Below are 4,609 nucleotides of genomic sequence, written 5' to 3' on the forward strand. Positions count from 1 at the left end.
CTCGTCGCGCCACCCGCCGCCGCCGCGGTCTCTTCCTCCAAGTCGTCGCCGCCGCCGATCGCTACGACGACACCCCCGCTTCCGCACCCCTCCTCCCCACACTGCACCGCTCCCCTCTTCCCACCCCGCGCCGAACCCTAAACCCCACCCCACTCGACCCGACGGCTTCTTCCTTCATCAGTAGAAGTATGTGCATGAACTACTTGAGCGTGCCGGCATGCTTAACTGTCATCCTGTCGCTACTCCTGTTGACACGAAGGCCAAGGTTTCTGCTCTAGAGGGCTCTCCCGCATCGGACGCTCCGTTCTACCGGTCCATCATTGGTCCTCTTCAGTACCTGACTCTCACCCGGTCGGATCTACAGTATGATGTTCAGCAGGTGTGTCTCCACATGCACGCCCCACGTGACTCCCATTGGACCCTCCTGAAGCGGATTCTCTGCTAGATCCGCGGCACGATGGCTCTTGGGCTCACTCTCACAACGACCACTTCTCTGGAGATGGTGGCCTACTCCGACGCGGATTAGGTCGGCTGCCCTGACACCCGCCGCTCCACCTCTGGCTATTGCGTCTACCTCGGTCTTTCACTCGTCTCGTGGTAGTCCAAGTGACAACCCACCATTTCGCACTCTAGCGCAGAGGCTGAGTACCGAGTTGTGGCTAACGTCGTTGCCGAGTGCACCTGGCTACGACAACTACTTCAGGAGTTGCATCATGATGTCTCTCAGGCTACGGTTGTCTACTGCGACAACATTTTTGCGGTGTACCTTTCCGCAAACCCCGTTCATCATCGCCGGACTAAGCACATTGAGCTGGACATTCACTTTGTGCGTGAGCAGGTGGCCCTTGGATGCATTCGGGTCCTCCATGTTCCGACCGCACAACAGTTCGCCGATGTGATGACTAAGAGATTGTCGACTTCCACCTTCGAGGAGTTTCGTTCCAGTCTTTGCGTCTCTGGCGCAGCTTCGACTGTGGGGTGGTGGTGTTAAATATATTGAGTACGTGTATATTGTGTCTTGGGCCCATGATGCGCACCATCCTTCCATCATCCCCATCACTACAAAAAAGACACACCCGTGACATTTTGGGCCGAACAATTTTTTTTCCGTCATGCTTATGACACTTCTATGACGATAATTGTGAGAAAACCCGGTATCATCATAGATGTGGTGGGCTCCTACTTCTATGACAAAAAATCATGACAGAAAAAGGGCTTTTCGTCCTGGGCGGGCGGGAGACGCACCTGCATTTCTTTGGGCCGTCCATGAAGGAAAAATCGTGGTAGAAGCGAGGGCGAGGAAAATTTCAGGGAGTTCCCGGTTACGGTGGGTGGCCGGGGCCGAGCGAAGCACGAAGGTTTGCGCGTTTCTCTCGTACATGTACGCACGTGTGTGTGAGGTGTTGCGCTCTAACTAAACCCGAACGAGGCTTTGGGCTCTAGCTTAACCCGAGCAATTGCACTAGCTACGTTACTGAACCCTGATCGATCTCTTGTTGTTAACTGAACCCGAGTGATTCCTTCGCTACTGATGCTAACTGAAGCCGATCGAACCCGCTGCCTCTTGATGAACAGTGAACGTGGGTGTTGGTTGAACGAGTCGAGACATACGTGGTTGGGGTTAGATGAACAGTTCCTGGTGGGGTTGGATGAATAGGACCCCGTGGTAGTAGTAGTAGGTCGTTGTCCCTGGATGAACAGGACCCCAAGAGGAGGCCGCCACAGCCGAGCAGCTGGTTGGGGTTGGATGAACATGACCCCGTGGAGGGTTGGTTGAGTAGTAGCCGGTCGAGGGCTGGATGAATAGTATCCCATGAATGAACAGTAGCTGGTGGAGGCGGGTGGAAGACGCTGTGGATGAACAGTGCAGGTGGAGGCTGAAGGAAGTCGACAGTGGGTGAACAGTAGCCCCGTGGAGTCCCGTTTGCTGTACGCCACACCCCACCAATGAACAGGACCCCTGTTTCGACCATAGCGCTCTAACACAAGTCTGTTTCCTCCGTTTGCGATACGCCACACCCGTCCCGATGAACATGACCCATGTTTTGACCATAGTGCTCCAACACAAGTTCGATTCCTCCGTTTAGCGGTACGTCACACCCCTCCCGATGAACAGGACCCCTATTTCGACCGTAGCCGGTCGAACAGAAGGCCATTTGCTCCGTTCTACGGTACGCCAGGCCTCATTTCGGCTGTTCTGTCCAAGCCGGTTGGCTCCCGATGAACAGGATGCATTCCATTGCCTCCCGATGAACACGACGCAGTTTCTCCATTCCGACCCAGCCGGTTGGCTACCGATGAACAGGATGTCGTTGTTGCCCTCCGCTGCTTCTCCATGTACATGAGCCCTGGCCGTACATATGCACGATTAGGAGTTCGAGACCCCGCCTGTATGTACGTACGTGGCCGTATTTAGTTTCTTGCACCCTGACTGTACGTACGTTGATACGTCTCCAATGTATCTATAATTTTTTATTGTTCCATGCTGTTATATTATCATTCTTGAATGTTTAACAATCATTTTATGATCATTTTATATCATTTTTTGGTACTAACCTATTGACATAGTGCCAAGTGCCAATTGCTATTTTCTGCTTGTTTTTTACATCGCATGAAATCAATACCAAACGGAGTCCAATCGCAGCGAAACTTTTTGTTGAATTTTTCTGGACCAGAAGACACAAGATGTGCCGAAGAAGTACCATAGGGGTCTTATGGGTATGTCACCTCATAAAATGGTTAATGGAAGGCACAACCCACCAGGGCGCGCCTGGGGCCCCAGGTACGCCTAGGTGGGTTATGCCCACCTCGGTGGCCTCCCGCACCACCTCTTTGCTCTATAAATACCCCAATATTCCAGAAACACCAGGGGAGTCGACAAAAATCAATTCCAGCCGCCACAAGTTCCATAACCACCAGATCCAATCTAGACACCATCATGGAGGGGTTCATCATGCCATTGGTGCCTCTCCAATGATGCGTGAGTAGTTCATTGTAGACCTACGTGTCCGTAGTTAGTAGCTAGATGGCTTCCTCTCTCTCGTTTGATTCTCAATACAATGGTCTCTTAGAGATCCATATGATGTAACTCTTTTTGTGGTGTGTTTGTTGGGATCCAATGAACTTTGAGTTTATGGTCAGATCTATGTTTTTATCCATGAAAGTTATTTGAGTCTTCTTTGATCTCTTATATTCATGATTGCTTATAGCCTCGTATTTCATCTCCGATATTTGGGTTTTGTTTGGCCAACTTGATCTATTTATCTTGCAATGGGAAGAGGTGCTTTGTGATGGGTTCGATCTTACGGTGATTGATCCCAGTGACAGAAGGGGAAACAACACATATGTATCATTGCTATTATGGATAACAAGATGGGGTCTATTTCTACATAAATAGATCTTGTCTACATCATGCCATCATTCTTATTGCATTACTCTGTTTTTCCATGAACTTAATACACTAGATGCATGCTGGATAGTGGTCGATGTGTGGAGTAATAGTAGTAGATGCAGGCAGGAGTCGGTCTACTAATCTTGGACGTGATGCCTATATAATGATCATTGCCTGGATATCGTCATGAGTATTTGAAGTTCTATCAATTGCCCAGCAGTAATTTGTTTTCCCACCGTTTTCTATTTTTCTCGAGAGAAGCCACTAGTGAAACCTATGGCCCAATGTCTCTTCTTTAATATATTTGCCTTCGCGATCTATTTTTATTTGCTTTTATTTTCAGATCTATTAATCCAAAAATATAAAAATACCTTGCTGCAATTTTTATAATTTATTTTATCTCGCGTTCCCGTGAGATCTATTTATCCAATCTACTACTATTTTACCTAACTTTTTACCTGTGAGGGATTGACAACCCCTCTCTTACGTCGGGTTGCAAGTATTTGTTCTTTGTGTGCAGGAGCTGCTTAAGTGGTATTGCGTGGTTCTCCTACTGGTTCGATAACCTTGGTCTCATCACTGAGGGAAATACCTCCCGTTGTTGTGCTGCATCATCCCTTCCTCTTTGGGGGAAATACCGACGTAGTTCAGGCAAACATCATACATGTACACGATATAGAACTACATGACATGATACGTCCACGCCTCTACTACGACACGTGCCCTTCCTTACTCGACCATGGTTCATCACTGCAGTCCTACAGACAGACCGATCAACTAGTATGTACGTGCACGTTCGCGACCAGACAGACAACCCTATGTACGGTTTGACTGGGTGGATCTTAGTTGTCAAGGAGGTAAGGAGGCACTTCCTAGCGTGCGAAGATATAGCTGGTGGGTCCCAGCTGTCAGGGGGAGATCATATTTTTTGCCCGTAATACAGACGCACTTCCTTGCGTGCGAAGATGTAGCTGGTGGGTCTCAACAGTTAGGGGGAAAGGTTTTTTCGCGAAATATGGTGGCCCGTCCGTTGGGTCCCTGCTGTCAGGTGGAGGAATCATTATTTTGCGCGTAATAAGGAGGCACTTCCTTGTTGCGGCAATGGACCTAGCTGTCAGCCTATCCACATACAGTCCTTTTTCGATGGAAGTCGTTCCTTGACCACATTGACCACGCCACGCCGAGAGCATCAAGGCGGTGGACGATGGTGAGGCCTAG

Source organism: Triticum aestivum, chromosome 3B (assembly GCF_018294505.1).
Source record: "Triticum aestivum cultivar Chinese Spring chromosome 3B, IWGSC CS RefSeq v2.1, whole genome shotgun sequence".
NCBI classification, from domain to species: Eukaryota; Viridiplantae; Streptophyta; class Magnoliopsida; order Poales; family Poaceae; genus Triticum; species Triticum aestivum.